Genomic DNA, 21,493 nt, shown 5'->3' on the forward strand with positions numbered 1-21,493 from the left:
TTGTTCCTATATCCTCAGGGACCATTTTGTTGCGGTTGCAGCTCCCTTGGAACTTTCAGGGAAATCAAATATAACTCTATTTGCCCAAATTGCCTGCGTATCCTAATTTTTAGCATCTCTCTCTTTCTTGCTGGCCTCCTCTACATCCCTCTACCCAGATGCACTTTAGAAAAGTTGTGCTTCTATACATTTAAGATTTTGAAAATTTTACTCAAGAAAATACTTAAATAGAGATGAAATTTAAATGAAAGCATCAATTTTCCCTTTATTTCTATCCCTGAGTACGAACATTCACTCTTGTTCTGAAAGTCAGATGTGAAATGTGGCCTATGAAGCCAGATGTGCCACCAAAAGACCTGCCTTATCAGTCCTGCAGCCATATACCAAGAGCTGACCAAACACATCGTAAATGCTGCAAAGGGTGACACTTGCCACAGGAAAGTTGATATTGTTGCTTGCAAAGCTTTCCTTTACTAGCTCCAGATTTCTCTTTAGCGAAACTCAAGTCACTCCCTCACAGCGACCTGGTGACAAATAAAACCAAAAGGGGCATCTATCACCCATGCAGATGGCACATTGTACATCCTCATGCATGAGTGCTGCTCAGGTGCCTGGCACCTGGTATGCATAACTCTTGACTTTGAAGAGCTGTAACCTAGTAGGAAAGCAAGAAAAAGCAAATAAGTGTACACAGGACCAAAAATCAGGTTATACGTGGTGGCACTAAAGTCAAGGACAGCGGTTCTGAGAGCAGATTCCCTCAGTTCATATCACCAATTCACCACTTCCAGGCTGAGTGACTTTAGGTAAGTTACTTAACGCCTCTGTTTTCTCATATGAAAAATAAGAATAATACTATCACCTGATTCATAGGATTTTTTAAAGGATCAAATAAATGAATGCATATAAATGCTTGGAACAACATCTGGCAAGTAGCACTCAGTAAGTATAAGCTATTATTACACTTCTTCTCAAGACAGAACAACCAACACAGTCTTCAGTAAGTCTGACTCATAATTTTATTGTTGGTTCTAAAATGTATTCCACCTAAGTTCTCCTGCTTTCCATGACCAGGCCCTCAGTGGCCTCTTTAGCCTTTCCTCCACCGCTGCTTGCTGTGATGTCACATTCTGTTTCTATTCAATTGCTTGCTATGCTCTACCGCACTATTTGTTCTGCAGGGAAGGTGCTTCATAGAGAAATTCAAAAACGAGGAAATTTGGTGACGTGCAGTGATGCAGCAGCATGTGAGGTCAGGAGGGAGAAAGGCCACCAAGCCGTCACCCACACAGCCCAGCAGGGTGGACTTCAGTCCTTAGGGGAGACACCACAGGTATTTCCAACTGAAAGGCCTGATTTTCTCAGCCCACTGCAAATAGCCCTCTGAGAGGCAGGTTTACAAACCTACCGTAGTGGGCTAAGTGGAGGCCCCAAAGATATCAGGGTCATGTTCCCTGGAACCACGCCTGGCCCCCAAAAGTTGCTAAAACAATGTTTGCCACATTCATCTTAATCATGAAATAATCTTCCTCATATCATTTTTAGGCCAGTGAAAAAGATTAAATCTCAACCATATTAAGGTATGTGGCTGTTAACTATGCAAGATGCTCTCCCTCAGCCTGTTTCCACTTCCTTGATTGCTTCTTCTGCCTTCCAGAACATTTTCTACCATCTCCACTTTTCCTCACACCTCCTTCTCCTCACAGCTTCCCCACACATCCACACCCACACCTCCGCCCCAGCTGGCAGCCGACCTGCCACTTCAAAGGCTCCCGTGGGCCAGCTCTCCATCCACCTCCCAGCTGCTGACTTCTTCACCATCACCCACAAGAAAACAGCTCTCAAAATACCCAAAACAGTGCTGCTGACACTTAGAGTTTGTCCTGAATGTTACTGTTTCTAAAATTCAAAGTAAACAACTTTTAAAAGCCCTTTAATTCTTGAAAGATCAGGCCTGGGATCACTCCTTTTCATTTGCATGCTAATGGACTCTAAAATGTCTTGTGAAAATAACTTTGAGACTAATGGTCATGGATATTGATTTTTCAGGAGACAGGGAGCATTAACTAAGAATATTCAGCATAATTAATCGTAGTTGAACAGAGATGTAAGCCAGTCTGCAACACTAAATATATAGAAGGCTAAAAATGTACCACACCGGGAAAAGTTATCTGTCGTTGGGTAAAGAAAGAGCATTGCAGTCATACTTCTCACAACTAACTCCTCTCACTAGACTCCTTCCACCCATTTTGATATACATACAGCATAAATAATGCATGTTATATAAAGTAGTAGATATGCCTTGAGAACAGAAGTGTTGTGAAATTTCTAATTAAATTCTATCTTGCACTGTCACAGCATCTTTATGTGTATCTAATTCCTTATTGTTATGGTGTCCGTCTAAGCCCTAAATAGCTGTTGTTAAATTAGTCAGCATTAGGTCTGCATGTTGGACTTTCCTACATTTTAATGGACTTTATCTCTGTTAGCATCTTTCAGGGGCATTCAAGGGATATAAATACGTTTTGTGCTACTACTTGCTAATACTTTCACTTGGCTGTCTATTAGAAATGTCATACTTCACGTGCCCAAAACTGAAACTCTGACCTCCTCCCACCAAAAGCAAACAAAACCTGCTCTTGACCACAGTCCACCTCTTTTCAGTGACTAGAAACTCAAACTTCCAGTCTTTTCGGTCTAAATCCTTGCAGTCATCCTTGACTGCTCTCTTTCTCTCATACCACACATCCAATCTATTAGCTCTGCTTTCAAAATATATCCAGAATCCAACCACCTCTCATCCATCTATTGCCACCACCATCTCTGGCCTATATATTTGACTTCAATATCCCATTTTTTGGCTCCTCGACTGTCTCTTCCCTACATGGCATCCAGAAGCACCCTTTTAAAATATGTCAGACCATGCCTTACCTTTGCTCAAAACTCTGCAATGCCTCTCCTCTCATTCAGAGTACAAGCCAAAGTCCTTCCAATGCCCTCTGTATGAATTTTCTAAGGCTGTAATAACAAAGTACTACACAAACTGGGGGACTTAAGCACAGAAATTTGTCTCACAGTTCTGGAGGCTAGAAGCTCAGGATCAAGGTGTCAGCAAGGTTGGCTCCTTCTGAGGGCTGAGAGAATGAATCTGTCCTTTGCCTCTCCCCGAGCTTCTGGTGGTTGGCTGGCCATCTTTGGCGTTCCTTGGCTTATAGAAGCATGGCCCCAGTCTGTGCCTTCAGCTTCACGTGGTGTTCTCCTTGTGTGCGCCTGTCCCCAAGTTTCCCCTCTTTATAAGGACACCAGTCATAATGGATTAGGGGCCCATTCTAACTCCAGTTTGATCTTATCTTATTACATTTGCAATGGCCCTATTTCTACATGAGGTCATATTCGAGGTATCGAGGGTTAGAACTTCAACATAGGAATTTAGGGAACACAATTCAACTCAGACACTCTCCAAGGCCCACAGGATCTGATCTCGGACTCCTGCCCTGCCTCTCTCTCATCGACTCACTCCACTCCAGCCACACTGGCCTCCTTGCTGCCCATGCACATGCCAGGACACTCCTGCCTTGGGGCCATTGCACTCACTGTCCTCTGTGCCTAGAAACCCTCTTCCCTAAGGATGGCTAACTGTCAACTTCAAGTCTGCTCCAAAAGTCATTCGCTCAATGAGCTCTACATAAACCATCCTATTTTAAGTTGAAATCTAAACTCCCTCTCTCCCCGACTCACTCCAATCCTCTTTACCTTGCTCCATTTTTCTTTCCATAGCACTCACTACCCTCTAATATAATATATAACTTACTATTTATTTTGTTTATTGTTAATTTTGTCTTCCTCCACTAGAATGTAAGCTCCTCGAGGGGAAGGACTTTTGTCTGTTTTGTTCATTTAAGAGTCCAAGTACCTAGAACTGTGCCTGGAACACAGTAAACTGTCAAAAAAAAAAAATGTTGAATGGATGAATGAAGTGTAAATGCACAAATTCTTCTGATTCATAAGGAAAATCACAAATTGGTCAGAGATCTTTCCTTAAGAAATTCTGAAGAAACAGTTTTAAGAACAGAGCGCTCTGAAAGGAGTCCCCAGGGAAGCCAGCAGTTTTTCAGTTGGAATGTACGAACCTGGTGGAACCAGCGAAGCAGCACCTCCAGCAAATAGTAGAGGTGGTGTCTGAGAGAAATGCACTAGATCAATACAGACAAGGGAAAGCAACCCAACCATTTAGCCTGAAAATTCACTTTATTATTTCTGTTCAGAATTTTGAATTAATCATTTTGCCTCTGTAGACTATCAGAAATTCCCACTTGACTACAATTCTTCACTTTCTTTTGGGCCATGTAGATATGAAAAATCCTGAGGGTGAGGTGTTTTCATTAAAATGTGTGAACAGACTCTTACCACAATAGGCCACAATGCTAAAAAGAATAATAATCCCGCTTCATGATTTGACAGTCCTTGCTGTAGGAAGCCATGTGCAGGTAAGAAAATTTCATTTTAAGCAACATATTCTGCAGAGGAAAAAAATAAAGTCTGTTTGAAGAAGAGAAAAAGTAAATGGCTTTCTTTTATTTTTTTACCGTTCTTCATGTAGAAGACAGAATGGACACAAACCCAGGAGTCTCACGCTTGCAGTCTATTTGTTCGTCAGAGCTAATGTTTTCCTAGTAACTTCGGGGGCTCCACACTGTCACCCACTCCCTCACCTGCTCTCTTGTGACTAGCAGCATCCTTTTCTGATCTGATTGAGCAGATGTCAGAGGTGGACATTCCTGAAACCTGGCTGCTTGTATGTCCCTGAGTTCCAGAAGACACCTCAGGATCCCTATACTGAATCCCTCCCTTTGCTTAAACTAACTCTGCTTACTTCCAGCCAAACATACCTGTGACTGATATCTGTCTTCCGCAGTCTAGACTGTACAGCCTGAGTTTCCTTGACATCACTTTCTGGTATGTGATATAAACTCTCTTCTCCACACTAAGAATAAGTCCTCTCGAAACAATTCTTATTGACAGTGGATATTTACAAAGCACCCAGAGGTGAGGCTTCCACTGACAAAGAAAAAGACTCTGAGGCTAGCAAGTAGGCATGAAGACTTATGGCGCACATGCAGTTTCTCTGATCAAAATGCTCACATGTAATATAGGCCTTGAAAATTTTAAATATGAATGTTTTATCATTAGGATAAATAAATGCTTAATCCTACTGCCTCGATAGAGACATTTATATTATCCCCAGGTTTTCAAAGATGAACACAAGCAATATATGCAGGTCACTGAATTTCTATACTGCATTGATTTCACTCACGTGACACCTGTGAAAATTGCTGCTCTCCTTCTCTTTACATGTTAGCGCAGAGCTTCCACCCTGTCATTTAAAGGGCGTTATTCAAATCCTGGATCACGGAAAATAAGCCATTTCTTTCTTTCTGAAATAAATCAATCAGCCTCCCCCTGCCACCCTCTCTTATTGATAGGAATACTCAGGGGGCTTTACAAAATAAGGAAAAGGAGGCGTGAAAAAGGCAAATATTTACATTGACATTCTCATCTCTACAATGTCACCCAACAGTTTTCAAAGTCTCTAAAGAATACATGCTTTCATTATATTTCATCCTCAGAAGAAGTGGCGGAGCTAGTATAAAGATACCCATGCAAAGTCCCACCCACCTCCTCCTACCCACTGACCCGTGGTTCGTTTCACCACCCTGCCCTCTCCAAAGAGCCTTTGACCCACTTCCTGTTTGGAGTAAATGTGGTAAACAAAGTATTTTTATGCAGGGGGGTGATACAGCAAGTTAATAGAGAGGGGTGGGGTGATGGAGGTAGAACAGAGAAGTACGTGCACATTACAACCACTTTTTTTATTCCAAGATTTCTTGTCCCTGACTCATTTACTTAACACAGATCTACTGATTACAGATTCTCTGTCAGGCTCTGTCTGGAGCTACAGAGAGTAAAACAAAGAGAAACACAGTCATTACACACTCATTTTAGGTGAATGAGTGTTATGGAGAAGTGTGGATGCTCTACACACAGCAAGAGAACCACATCCTGAGTCCCCTGCCGTCCTTGTGCCTCAACAGCACAGGTTGCCCACGCAGCCCCATTAGGTGGTGGGATGACTCATTTCATAGGTGAGAACAGTGGCACTAGAAAGGCTCAGGGATTTGCCTGAAGTTGCAAGGTTTGTAATTCATGGAACTGGATCTAGCTGTGACCACCATCCTGGGTTGCCTGGGACTTCCAATGCTGGGTACACAATGTCAGTTGTTCACCTTATTGGAGCCCAGGTCTTCTTAATCTATTTCAAGTTCTCTTTTCAATGCACCAATTCTTACAAAGTTTTTTCTTTCTATAGTTTACTACTTATTTTATGTTATAGAGCTTCTCAGCCATTGCTAATGTACTCAGTGTGTATATGGGCAATTCACAACAGAAGAAATAAAATCCTCCAGTGACTAATAAAGGAAAAAATGTAGTTGTACCCAACATGCTATACACTATTCCAGCAGATCTTACTAACAATTTTTTTTTATTATTAATACCTTTTAGTTACACATATATTTAATTCATTCCACTGTAAACAAAATTACCAGTCTTCCGAGAATGCAACATATTGATGGGAGTAATTCAATTGTAACCCAAATTTCTGTTATAATCTTTCATGTTGATCATAGCATTCAAGTTTTCTACTTTGTACTGGATTTTCCTCAAATTTTCAATCATTTTCTGGTTTCAGAGTTTTTTTTCTGTCTTCATCTTCAAAGAGTGTCATTTCATCTAATCATCCATTTGATCTCTTTGCTAATGTCTCCTACTATTTCATTAACAATTTCCTCCAGTTTCTCAGAGCTCTTCTTGAAAGGAAGTACAAGATGATGAAGAACTTGAGCCCTGATGTCAGGGCATGGATTCAAGTCCTATGCCACTTTCTTCCTGTGTGACTTGGAAAAGAGGCTGCAATTCGCTGCACTTCACGTTCCTCATCTGTAAAATACAAATAACCGTAGTACTACCTTACAGAGTGGTTCTGAGTATTCAATGATTGTATACATCTGGAGGACTTGAAACAGTTTCTGCCGCATAGGAAGCACTTAAGTGTTAGCAAATATTATTTTCGTGTATGGTTCAATAATTTTTATATTTCCCATATTCTAAGACTATAATTCTAAGATTTTTAAGCCATAAATATAAAGAATCCCTAGAAATATTCACACTGGTTATTTTAAAATAGATGATACCAATTTAACATTACATTTTTTAGAAAATATGATTCCCTTCACAATATGTGATGTGATGTGACAAAGGTGTTGGGGATGCTTACTAGTATTCACAAAGATATTTAGGTCTAGAACTCAAGGGAGAAGTTTGGGCAGTATCTTAGAAATGGATGAAAATGGTCTTCTAGCTCTAGTTTGTAGATGTAGAAGGGAAGAAATCCCAGAAAGGACCCCATAAGCTAGTGAAGGAAATGGATCTTAAGAAAAAGAAGGAAGAGTCATCTGAGAGATAGGAGGAAAAGCAGGGGAATAAATCTATTTATTCAGTAGAGAATGTTTAATTCTGGATCTACTCAGATTAAGGACTCAGGCACTCCTGTTGAAGATACCAACAGTGTGATTGCTCCCTGGTCATCTTGTAAGAAAGTGTAGTGATGAAGGCAAAAGTGAGGCTACAGTGGGTATAGGAGTGACTGGGAGGGAAGGAAGTAAAAATAGCAACAATAGCAACTCTTTCTAAAGCTAGAAAGGAAGAGAGAATGTCGTAGTAAAGGCATGTGACCCAATCCTCCTCCTCACAATGGGTGGAAGCAAAGGGAGTATTCTCACATCTCTGGGAGACCTCTACATCAGGGAAATCACATTGCTGAGATCCAATGGGAAGCTGAGTCAGGACAAAATAAGAGTACAGAGTGGTAGTTGTCACCACCCAGGATAAAAACAATGATTGCAACTTGGTGTATTGCACTGGGGATCTAAGATCAAAACAGTTGAAAGCAAAGAGCAATGAAAGAAAAGTGTAGAGTAATTCAGGAACTGCCTAGAGCAGGATTTACTTTTTGCAGGTGGCTTCTTTGTGACAGTTGCCTTGTATGTGGCTGAGTTGAAAGGGATGGCATGAACTGGCAGAGAGTTCCAGAGCAGAATGAATGAGGATGAAGGCTTGGAGATTTTGGATTTATAGGACGTTAGAGTTGAAAGGGGTTCTGGAGGCCATAGAGCTAAAGTCTTTCGTCTTTCAGTTCACTGATTTATTTGGTCATACAATGATTACTTATTAACTCTCATGTGCCACCATACAGATGCTAAATGCTGGATGCTGATGAAGAACAGCTTTATGGGAATTTTACCTGTGGAGACTTTGGTATAGATTCTCCTTCCCTAGTTTTTAATAATCCCCAAAAGTTCTTTTTTTCAGAAATTCATTCCATTTTGGGCTTATTTCATTCAGTTTTCTTTTTCTCTTCTCAACAAATGACTCAGCTTTTTAGACCACTCACCTTCGACATACTTCTTTCCTTCTTATTGCTTTTGCCATCTTTCTAAGTACTGCAAATTCACTAATTGGAGATCAACAACCAAGAGTCATTCCCCAATCGCCCTTTATCTGTTCAGGGTGGATCCCATCTTCCTTCTAAATCCATGCTGCCTTAGCACTTGTCCCACCTGTCCCTTAGCGCTTGCCAGCCTCCCTATTTCCAAGCAAGAGATAAGCCCTTAAATGGAGTAGGCACTTAACAGCTATTTATTATGAGTGAAATGGAGTTCAAGAAATGAATAAAGATGTAAATATTATTAGCCAATAAAGTAATATACGCAAAAAGTTAAAAAGTGATATCACTTTGTACAATTATACCTCCCACTGCTTATCTTACTTAAGAATATTATTCCATACATAAGCAAATATGCATTTGGCCCCCAAAGTTAAGATTCAATATAAACTAAGGAATAATAAGCACATAGAACTCACCACTCCAATAAGCATTCATTAGGAGAATGCTTACTTCTGATGAATAAATGAAAAGCAGTAGGATACACTGGAGTATAGGAGGAAACTATTGGGTTAAAACTAATTCAGCCTGACCTTGTTTTTCCAAAAGGTCCTAACATGGTCTGTTGAGCATGCATTGTACATCTGCTTTATTTTATTTTTTATTTGTTTAAAGATTGGCACCTGAGCTAACAACTGTTGCCAATCTTCCTTTTTTTCCTGCTGTTTCTCCCCAAATCCCCCCAGTACATAGTTGTATATTTTAGTTGTGGGTCCTTCTATTTGTGGCATGTGGGACGCCACCTCAGCGTGGCCTAAGTGGTGCCATGTCCGCCGCCAGCATCCCAACCGGCGAAACCCTGGGCCCCCGAAGCAGAGCACTCGAACTTAACCACTCAGCCACGGGGCCAGCCCCTGTACATCTGCTTTAAACATTTACAATGTCCCAAAGACAAGAATGATGCCCTTAAAGATAAGGATGCAGCTTCCCCCATATCATCATTTCTTTAAGGATAAGCATCTCTTCCTGGAAACTGAGGATTAATTACCAACCTGCTGTGTTCACCTCATGACCACTGACCTGCTATGCTCACCTTGTGACCATTGACCTGCTGTGCCAGCTAAGCATCTTGTGACAGAAGTAAAAGAGATATTCCTGTCATATGTGATGTATGCTCTTTGTTCCAAGATGGTCTATAACCACTCTGTACATTCTACTTCTTCAGAGCGTGCCTCCTTCCTTGGGGAAGGAAGCCCTCCAGGGCTATAGTCCTCAGACCTGACTCATAATAAACTCACCCCAAATTTTGATTTATAGATTGATTATGGATTATTTGCATCAACACTTCAATAAACGTTCATATCAGGCAACTGGAGTCAGTTGAGTGTAACCACTTTAGCTATAAATAAGGGCATTTTAAAATTTTATAATAAAAATTTTTTTAAAAACCGATAGCTGAATCCAAGAATGGGCTTGGCTGGTCCTCTCTTGTCTAGTCCTGTGTAATAGTGAGAGCATTCTCTTCCATCCTAGGAGCCAACCATTAAATGGGACAAACAGAAACCCATCCAAAGAAGAACAAACAGGATAGAGAAGGATCTAGAATATGACAGTTTAAAGAAGTGTTGTCCTCAGCTGCAAAGGGCAAGGAATGACAGGTACCACCAAAGCTACTTGGTTGCTTAAGCTATCCGAGTTTATTGATAAAGGGAAACAGAATGAGGAGCAAGGATAAAGGGGAACAACCAGTTGGTACTTACAACATCCTCTCCACAATCAGCCAGGGAAGTCCCAATAGTTTGGATGGTGCGAGTGCCAATTGTCCGGGTCTGAGGAAAGCGTCCTCTCCTCAGGGGGACTCCCGCTTGTTCTACGCTTGTGACTCCTTTTTATTCTAAGGTTATCCGGGTTCTACCTAGGGGTTTCAGACATTTAGATACTTTGAGTTATTTCTTCTTGTTCCCATGGATGGGATGCTTTTATCTTTTTGTTCCCACGAAAGGGATGTTTCTATAGTCTGGTCAGGTTCCCGTCGGGGTGGCCAGCCCAGACAAGGAACATGACACAGGACATCTTATTAACTTGTGCCTTGGGGTCAGGACCAAAGTGGCCATCTCTGGCTCCAAGCCCAGACACATTCTTTCATGTAGGCCCCAGATCCCAGTGTCCCTGGAAGGTAGGGAGGTCAATGAACTCTGTACAAGAAGCATATAACAAAGAGTTGAAAAGCTGGAGGTAATTTAGCTTAAAGAAAAGAAGATATCAGGAAAACACATAGCTGAAGTGAAAGGGATAGCCCATTAGCTGTCTTCAAATATGCCAAAGAATATCATGAGGATGAGGTTTTCAAGTTGTGACAGAAAAAATTTGTGACAAGAAATTTTAGTTCTGGCATGTTCTGTTGCTTTTTGTTATTTATTATACCCTCCCGCCTTCCAAGAAGAATAGACTCTGGTACCTGGTGGTCCTTTGTTTGCTAAATACCAGGTGGTTGTTGGGAAAAGAAAGGACTAATCCACTGACTAAGAATAGGAGGGAGATACAATTACTGTGAGAGGACTGTGCTCAAAGGAGAACAGGATCCAGGGAGATTTGGAGGCTGTCCTGGGGCAGGGATTTCAAGAAAAAAAGATCCAATAATGGCAGCCAAAGAGAAACTTTGCAGAAGGAATGAATAAATATAATATTTTATCAAATAATAAATGATGTGGTTTAAAAAAGTCAAACAGTACAAAAATGTTTGCAATAAAACAGTTTCCCATCATGCTACTCTTTAGCCCCAAAACTCCCTTTCAGAGGCAATAATGTTGAAATATTTCTGGTTTTAGTTCCTCCCTTTGTTTTCAAATACCATATTTATATTTTAAATACCATACTTATATATTATCTGTTAATTTATCAACTTTAAAAATTATTAGTTATACTTGTATCTAAGTGTTTAATATACTTAAAGTTCCTCATTCTCTTCCCATCCCCCAATATAGCTCAATATCATTAGATCTTTTTTTTGGCTTTTAATAAAATTCTTATACGTCTATTTTTTTCATCATCTATATTCACACCGTTTCCTGCCTCTCTCCTTCCCTTTTCCCACCTCCACTCTTAACAGTATCAAGGTTGAAAATATTTATATTTTATGCTGTAATCATTATTAAGTTTCCTTGCTTTGTCCATAGGTGACTGCAAAACTGAAAGGCAATAAATAGGATTTTTACTCTTATGACTGAGTAAATATTGTTTATTTCAGAAACTAATAGTGTGGTTTCTGAAGTAAACACTATTCCTTCATGGTTTCAAAGCTCACAATTTCAGTGCCACCCTAAGAAGACCACACAAAGGAGTCTCATTCTTACACTCCACCAACAGCCCAATCACGCTGCATGTTAATTCCCCAGAGGGAGTATGTCTTGCTTGGAAGGTTTATGTGATGGTTGTTTTACCTGGAATTTCAGATTGCCTTTGTGTGTGCATGTGTGGTCTGTGTGGTCAAAGAAAAATTATACTGGACAGAGTTAGACAAGGAATATTTTACTCAAGACTATTACAATTAAGGACAGTAATTGAACTCAACTCCATTGAAACAAAAAGTGGGATGATATTTTTTTTTTTCTTGTCCCCAAAGCTGCCCAGTACATAGTTGTATATTTTTAGTTGTGGGTACTTCTAGTTGTGGCAAGTGGGACGCGGCTTCAGCATGGCCTGATGAGCAGTGCCATGTCCCCACCCAGCATCCAAACCAGCGAAACCCTGGGCCACTGAAGCAGAGCACAAGAACTCAACCACTTGGCCACCAGGCCGGCCCCAGGGATGATTTTTAAGAGATAGGGTAAGCCAGTGGAAAAGTACTGGAAGACATTTGTGTTTGCTAATCGTCACTTATTGAAGTTAGGCTCCTACTCTACCCCAGAAACTGGAAGATAGGAGGGCTGGTCAAGACAAGGGAGCCCTGGCAATAAAGATTCTATAATAGGATTGGAAAACCAGCACTTGGTAATCTACCATGCTCTTCAATGCTCCACATTTTATTAATCTGCCATTGACATTCAGTAGTTTCGCAAGTTCCGGCTTATTTCCCTGAGCTAACAGGAGCCAAGTCAATGGTCCCTGTCTACTCTCGGGCCACAACTGGTGGTACTGATAAGAGGAGAAAACTCCAGTAACGGTAAATCTCAAGGGCAGCTGAATCATGCTTACTTGATTTGAAGACCTCTCTCCATTGAGTATCACCCTGTGCTTGACTTGGCATTTCTGAGCATTGTTTTTAAGGAGAAAGGCCATCCACTTATATCTTTTAATGCTGACCCCTTCCTCTGTCTCAGCCACTTCTTTCAAACTTTGCAGCCTGATTCTAGGTTAATGCCAAATGCTACTTCTGTGTTAACTTTTCTACTCCCCGGACAGAGCAAATCACTCCTTTCTCTGCTCTGCCATTAAGATATGTTATTTTACTCAAGATCTCTGTGCAGAGGTTTCCTAATCCACAAAAGTGGAGATGTTAAAACCTCCCTTCCAGGTACACAGTGAGGATTAAGTAGGGTAACATATTGGGAAGCTCCTGGCATGGTCCCTGGCATCTTCCTTCTTCTTGGCAGTACTCGATTCCCACTCTATGGTGGTTCTTTTCACATGTGGCTCTGACATCCCTAGCTTGTGGCCTCCTTAAGGGAAGGGGCTGTATTTTGTTCATTGTTTTATCCCCAGCACCTAGTACAGCTCTGAGGACAAAGGACAGTAAATGTTAGCTGAATTGAACAGAGATTTAGTTTAATCTGTTTGCTTTCCCATTAAAATCTACCTGAAATCAGACTAAATTGAAGGTTGGGGGCGGCTGTAGAAGCAGAGAGAGTTCTTTTTGAAGCATTTGAAATTATTTCACAGCAGTGGAGTGACCTTAAGATGCCAAAAAATAGCACAAGTTGTGTTAGAAGGGGGATCATGAAGAGAAGCAGGATGGTGCCAAACACAAATATCATCCATTTCTGCAGAATCTCTAGAGTTTTCTTTGAGGCAGAGGATTTTTTGAAATAATGGAGGATCCTTTGCTGGGAGACATAGGACTTTGAACAATGCACCTACGTTTATAGGGGCATCTGGACTTCTTATTTTGGGCCCTGGTGTCACCTGACACCTAGTTGCAAATTGGAATGGGCAGTGGAGGAAGAGCTTGGAGTGAGCTCAGCTCCCAGAGTCCATTCTTCTGCAACATAAAGAGGACTCTGTTATCCCTGAGAGGATGGACTAAACCTCAGTTCCTCATCCAATATCCTCAATCCTCTTTCTCCAGTAACCTGTTAGAAGAGAAAGGGAGCCATATTATGTACTGTCTTTCTGGGTTGTATGGTTCTGGGTACTCTACCTGTGTTTATTCACTTCTGTCTTATAAAAGTATCACGTTTCCATTTTATAGAGTAAAATGAGGCCCAGTGGAGTTGTATCATTTGCAGTGAATAAAAACGTCAGGATTCAAACCCAAACCTTTCTGTTCCCAAAGTCCTGCCTCTTTTTCTATCCATCACTGAAGCCCCCATGTCAGGATGCTAATAATACAGTCCAGCTTTCCTGGAAGAAGCCCAAAATAGTGATAAAGGTGGCTGCTGGCTGTCACTCTTTGGCCCCAAACACAGTGAGTTTCCTAAGATATACACGTGTACTTGGATGTGCAGCCTGCACATCTGTTGAGATCTGTACTCTTTGATGGAGCACATTCATTTAGCGACACTCTAATCATGAGCTCTTTCTTGGGAAATTCAGCTTTTGGTGGGACCAGAGAATGGCAGTGATCCCTCTGTGTCTGTATTATTTTGTGTTCATTAAATTACTTATGTGCCACACCGGGAAGCACTAATATTAATATTTTGACCTGGTAAAAGGCAGAAATGATTAACTGAGCAATTGAAACCAATGATGCAAACCTGCAACTAGAATTAGAACACAGACTAAGATCAAAAGTCAGTCTCCTATTTGCTCTTTCTAGCACTGTTTTTCATGGAAAGCTAAGGATGAAAAATCAAATCAAGAGTGGTTCCTTCCTGTGAACGCTCAAGGACTTACTGGGCTGTTAGTCCAGGGCCGTAAAGAGCATAAATAGCTGTATACTCGGCCACATGATTCCAATGTCTAGATTAGACTTAAGCAGTGTTTGTTTACACGTGCAAAGTCAAATAGAGGACTGTTGTAATTGCCAGTATAGTTCAGGCCAAATGTTTCCTACATGAATACTTAGCTGATCATGACTAAGTGGGGAATCTTGTTTGTATCATGCCTCTAATTACCTCAACTCTCCATTTTAGATTTGCTACACACAGCTTTAAGATAAGAGGCCAAGGCCTCACTAATCAGTGCAATAAATCAATCTGCCATCTAACCTCTTAAAGCTCCCCTCTCATCCCTCTGAAGATGGAAGTGGACTAACGTGCCTTGCAGAGGGGCTTGCTTTTTTTTTCCCTATGCTGGATCCACACATCTCTGGATAAGAGACCGGTTAATAAAGAATTGCAGGAATCTGTGAACCTTTTAATCCCCCACTTTTCACCACCCCTCCTAATATTTTCTTGAATTCTAAACAAAATGACTTTAATACAACCAGCATTAGGTTAAATTCTGCCACCTAATAGTCCATTAGGAGTCTCTTCCAGATGCTACTTGAATTTTGTGTATAACGAGTATTCTTGGAAATTGATGAAATGTAAATATGTGTGACATGGCCTATATTTGATATGTAGAGGACAAAGGGTCATAACTTTTTCTTTCAGGTTGTTGGAGACCCAGAATAGTCAGTAAAGTGCCATCATCTTTTGAGAATTGTGTACAAGTTTTTGAAAAAGAAATGCACCCCTGTAAGTGTATCCCTTAGTTCCTTTAGCAACTGAGAAGATCATGTTCAAGGGCAGGATTTAGAAAAGATTATGTCAAAATCCTTGGCTACTCCAACTCTGTTTCTGCCATTATTTGTGTGCCTCATTAGAATGAAACTCAAGAATTATAACGTCTTATATTTGTATGGTACTCCTCAGTTTATGAAGCACTTTAACATGTCTTACCTCATTTTCCCTTCTTAACAGCCCTCTGATGTGGATAGGGAATACTGTCCACGTTTCATAAAAGAAGAGAAATTGAGGCTCAGAAAGGATAAGTGATTTGTCCAAAATCACACAATTAGTAACGGCAGACTGGGACCCAAGCCCACACTTCCTAACTAACAGAGTAAATGACGTCTCCATTCTGTCCCACCAGCTCCGTCCTTGTGAAACGTTGGCAGAGACGAAACCATCAAAATTGATCCTTTCATATCTAGGCTTTCCACTCCTACTCCTTAAAAATCCAATATTTCAAGACCTTGAGACCTAGTAAACACCTTAGGAAAAGGCCTTAAGAAATTAATAAGATTATGTTTAATTACAGGCAATTAGTTTCTCCTCTCATTTTCTCTGCAATCATAACGTATAAGTAACGTGAAAGAGTTTACTGCAATGAGCAACCTGAGAGGCTGATGAGTGATGAATAGACACTGAATACAGCCAGCTCTTCTTTGTACCTTGGGTTTTTTCACAAATGCAATAGAAGTTTGCTTTTGCCTTGTCTATTTCCTTATGTAACTGACCTTAAGCGATTGTATAACAGTGCAAGACTGTGATTCAGTACACTGTTCTTTCCTACTTAGTATGATTAGAAGCTACTGGAGAAACACTGCTGGCGTGCTCCAAAAAGAAATCTCTTTAATATTCTATTTAAAGACCTTGTTGTGTTTTCCTGTGAAAAGGAATAAAAGATAAAATTGTCACACATAAGATTATAAAATGGAATCATTAATTTTGGTGAAAAATGTTCATCTCCAGAATGTTTTGTGTGGTGGAGAGCTAAGAAAAAAAATATATAATTAACACGTGATATATGCACAAGTGTGCCATAGATAATGTATTACTAAAGACATCAGCATGGATAAGTATAGTCATTTTCTTGAAATTCTTACCAAAAAGGCTATTAAAAGAGGAAATTAAGTTGTATTCATAAGTGCCAACCCATTGTACACATGAAATAATCTTGTATTGAATTTTCTTCCTAAAAATTCTATAGTAGTATGTGGGGGATTGGAATTGGCTACCCCAAGATATGTCTCTTTGGCATGAGGATTATTTTGGGCTGGTTACTTTTAAAAACTGCAGACAGGAGAGAAACTCTGGAAAGTAGAATTTACTTACCCTTTGTAAGAGACGTTTACATTTGCAAGGAAAATCACCCTCTGTAAAGTTGTCTCCCTCTCTGTACCAGGAAGAAAGGGAGATGACCTTATCTCTAAAAACTCTTATCAATGCAAAAAGCAAGGACTTAAATCTACAAGAACCTTACTCTTATTTACTGTGCTTTTCTGCTAATCTCCCATAACTGACTCCTCCCACCCCCAACATCCTTCTTTGTAACTGAAGATGGTATTTAAGATGAGAACCTCTGCCATTTTGGCAAATTGCTCCTGAGTCTCTCCCATGTATACGTGTTATAAAGCTTTGTTTAATTTTCTCCTGTTATTCTGTCTCATGCAAATTTAATTCATAGCCTGGTCAGAAGGACCTAGAATGGGTAGAGGAAATCTCTTCCTCCCCTACAAGTACATGTGAAATTATGTTGAAAACCAAAGGAAAAAAAATTTCTTCAGTGACCAGAGAGCACCATTAAAAGTTGTTGGTAGGCTTCACAAGAAAAACATTTGCAATATCCAAAAGGAGCTGGTTACAAAACAACCAAACAACAACAGAAATAAAAACCACTAAACAAAGCAAGTTCACCAACATTCTTTCCTTCTGTTTTTGATCCTGCGGTGGCTACATGCCAGTGCCTTTGTGCAAGGTTGCAGCAGCAATGACTTTCTTCCCTCCCTAAAATTTATCTGATTCCCTAAAGGAGGCATTATTAAATTGTCACTACTCCAGACTTGTATCCTGAACTTCCAACCCTTTGCCAAAATACTCATTTTTCACCTTTCAGTCTTCCTCGGTTCTTTCCTTTTATTTAGCAATTCCAATCTATGAAAAATTTATTCTACACAGATTTATTTAGTTTATGGTAATTGATACAATCAACAACATAATCTCTAAAGGAAGATTGCTTCCTTTTTGCAGCACCATCTCCTGCTCCATGCTATCCACGGTAAAGTTGCCTTATCCACTGTGGGGCTATAGGATAATAGTATTCGAACCACAAATTTAAGATAATCTACATATATTAAGAATTCATACCTAAAGTATAATAGATAAGTCACTGTCTCCCAGGAGACAGCTCTAAAGTTGAACGGAAATCCTGTTTTGTACTTCTGAGAGATTAACTTGAAGAATTCTACCAAATAGGGAGCTCTACTAGCATCACTTTCTTTCTCAACATACAGACCTAACTCTCTATAGAGTATCAGGCCAGCTCTATCTTGAAGCCTGAGCTCTACTTTCATCTTCTAGCAAGTCACTTCTAACGCCATAGATAAACTGAAAAATGCTCAGAGGAAAACAATAAGAATGAGTCATGGCTTGCATGAAATGATTAGTTCAGGGAGATTATAGGAATTTTCAGATGTACAAGTTGTCCTAGCAAGACTAAGGGAATTTCACGGCTGCGTGTCTCATGAGTGAAAATGCGAGAAAGGCATAAGAACATCTTTGCTGGGTTCAAAGGAAATTCCCTAAAAATAGAATTTGTCTTTATCAAAAGGAAAAATTCAAGTTTCAGATCTTCTTCCCTCAGTGCTCAAATTTGATCATATTGGGGCTTCCATCTTCATGGATAAAAATAAAGAGATTACTGTTAAAGAATAAAAACAAAACAAAAATACAGTACAGTATACCTATATGCCAAGCTCCCAAACAAGATTCAAATATACAATTTATGCAGGCAGCTTTCCAAATAGGGACAGACACTCGAATAAACTTATCAGACTGTTATGAACAAAAAAGAGGAAACAGCAAAAATATCTTCTCTTAAGACATAAATAACCCAGATAAAATTATGTCTGCAATTTCTTCAAAATAATCCAGGGGAAGTGGGGAGACAGATAAAACAAGATTGGCCATCAGTTGACAACTGATTAAACTGGGTGATGTGTACATATGGTTCATTATACTCTTTTTCTCTACTTTTCTGTATATTGGAAAATGTCTGCAAATAAAAAGTAAAAAAAGGTACTATTTTCCTAAATTTCTAAAAAGAGCAAGCCTGAGATCTGCATTTAATAGCAGAACTGGTCAAAAAGGAGAATAGCCAAAATTGTTAAAATGGTCTTTATGCTGATTAATTTCTTTAGTACTAAAAACTTACCTGGGCTCAATCCAGATACAGTACCTGTGTGCCAACAGAAAACTAACGATTACTAACTTTGATCACTTCACCTTAAGTTAGTCACTTAGATTGGCTCTTAGCTGTAAACAGTGACTTGATTGATTCATTTATTAAAGTACAAACAATTTCAATTATCTTTCTCTTTTATGGAAAAGAATGTGTGATACAGAATAGCTTGAAGAGGATTAAATCCTGAACTTAACCTTTACACTTTGAGAGAGAAAATATTCTATCCATCTTTTGGGAGACGATTCTTTAGGCTTTTCTGTGTTTCTACAAGTCTTGCAAGCAAAGGCACAGACTATCCTTTGTTAAACACTACTTTTCAAGGATCTTCGTGTAGGAACAACCTTGAAAGACAGGAATAATTTCTCCCTCTGGAACAAAGGGCAAACAGGCTTACTTCCCATTATAAAAGTTTTGGGTTCCCTAGGCTCAGAGTTCTACGACAACTACATCGGCAGGTATCTTCCGGCCTTTTTCACAATGCCTTGTGATGGTTGGGTCTCAGAGAATCAACAGAAAAGATACTGATGCTGGGTCGGGCCCAGTGCTGCTGCAGTTAAGTTCATACACCTCACTTCAGTGGCCCAGGGTTCGCTGGTTCGGATCCCGGGTGCAGACCCCACACCACTTATCAAGCCATGCTGTGGCAGGTGTCCCACATATAAAAAGTAGAGGAAGGTGGGCACAGATGTTAGCTCAAGGCCAGTCTTCCTCAGCAAAAAGAGGAGGATTAGGGGCAGATGTTAGCCCAGGGATAATCTCCATCAAAGAAAAAAAAAAGATACTGATACTCACGGTGCTTGCTATCCTTTGTCTCTGACCCAGGAGTCACATGTCTTTTGCTAGCATCTCTGAAACAGTAACAGGATAATCTATTAGCTTGCAAGTAGGAGAAAATCTCAGACCCTTCACAAATCTTGACCCTGCTAAAACTGAAATGGTAAATATAATGCACATAGCATGAAAGTGACCTATACTGAGACTGACTGCAAACAAGGCTTCAGCTGAATTCATTTTGAAAGACTCTAGTTAAAAATTAGCAATGCCTGCCAAGCAAGTCAGCAGGTGGGCTGCATCATGTACACCATTAATGCTGACCTTGTGAAGTTACTTGTTTCAGTGCCAGCTACATAGGAAGTGCTCAATAAATGATTACCAAACTGAAATGCTTTGTTAAAACTGTAGAATCTAAGTCTAGATTTTAATGGATTGAATACTGAAGAGTCACACCTTACTTATGGCAGTAATTTTAATTTTTTAATACTTTTTTAAATCAGAAGTTCTTCAAAAATTAAATAGGAAAAGAAGGAAGGTATTTTAAACTTTTTATGCAAGATGTAAGTATTGGAAATCTTTTTATTATTAGCACAAAACGTTAGAGAAAATTTCACAAATTTTGTTCTTTACTATTGAAAGAGAATTTTAAAACTAAAATTATCATAAGTAGTGTTTATCATTTCAAGTTCTAAATAATCAAAAAATAAAACCTTACCAAAATTGAGGTCTCATGTATTACACCAAAATGTTTGCCAAGTTCTCGCACAGCTGAAATGCCCTAATTTTCTTGGTGTAAACAAGTAGCCAAAGTCTTCAAAATAATTCGGAGTCAACATATCATCTAGAGTCAAACCAGGACAGGTGTTTCAACAACACTGATAAATCCCTCAGATGATTTTCATTATCCATAATGAATAACATGCGACTCTTCCCAATGGGTTAATGACCAGAATTTGTGAAAATAAAATGGGGGAAAAGAAATGACCTGACTTTGGCCCTGTCTACCATTGCATTTATTTGGCACATGTTCATCTCCTAGAATGCCATATATAGGTATAAAGATGTCACCAAAATATTTAAGAAAAAGAAAAGGGAAATTTTACAACTCTGAGTCCTAACTATCAGAAGAGTACACCACCATTGAATAATGATTTTTTTTAGTGAAGCAGTTATGTGGGTAAGCCCACGAATAGGATTGTGAACCTGCTGTTTCTACCAGAGGAGTCTGTAAAGATGGGATATTTATTTTAGCTCTAGACCAAAAACAAAAAAAAAAAAGAAGGTATCAGTGGCAATGGCCATTAAAAAGTATGTGTACATTATTTTATTCTGTTTTTAAAATGCAGTTGTGATTCATTGCTTGGAAATTGTTCTAAACACATTTTTGATTGATATTTATTTGTTTTTAAGCATATACAATAAACTCCTGACAGAAACTCAGATTAAATAATCATTGCCTAAGGTATTCCCAGGATTCCAGCTTGATCAACTGAGTGGATTATTTACTAACTTGGGGAAGATTGGAGGAGGGAAAGGAGGGGAGGGAAGGTGTTCATGAAATACTTAAATAAATATTAAATTAAAATGAATATGAAATATCTATGTCAAGATGCCCAGCATCAAGGAGATGCCTTCAATCGAGATAATTTGAGATCTGTCAAAATAGAGATGGTATCTAAAGCCCTGATAATGAATGAAATTATCTAGAGAAGGAGAAGGGATTTCTGTACTGAGTTGTATAAAACTCCCATATTGAAGTTTGGTAGGAGAAGATAAGAAAAGGAGACAGAAGGGATGTCCAGTGAGGTAAGTGGAAACCAAGGAGATGGTCTCAAAGATGGAGAAAACAACTTCAATAAGTTACTGGTAAATTATGCAGAATAATAAGTTTAC

General features: G+C 39.5%; 1 long non-coding RNA gene across 1 annotated transcript; it reads right to left on the reverse strand.

Annotated features, from left to right (window-relative positions):
• Window positions 1-4,242: 4,242 nt before the first annotated feature.
• LOC139076449 (uncharacterized) lies at window positions 4,243-19,850 on the reverse strand. The gene is made up of 3 exons (XR_011528074.1): window positions 19,619-19,850; window positions 10,261-10,415; window positions 4,243-6,996 (listed from the first exon to the last, which is right to left on the reverse strand). It is a non-coding gene; the product is annotated as an uncharacterized lncRNA (long non-coding RNA).
• Window positions 19,851-21,493: the final 1,643 nt, after the last annotated feature.

Source organism: Equus przewalskii, chromosome 16, assembly GCF_037783145.1.
Source record: "Equus przewalskii isolate Varuska chromosome 16, EquPr2, whole genome shotgun sequence".
In the NCBI taxonomy this organism is placed as follows: domain Eukaryota; kingdom Metazoa; phylum Chordata; class Mammalia; order Perissodactyla; family Equidae; genus Equus; species Equus przewalskii.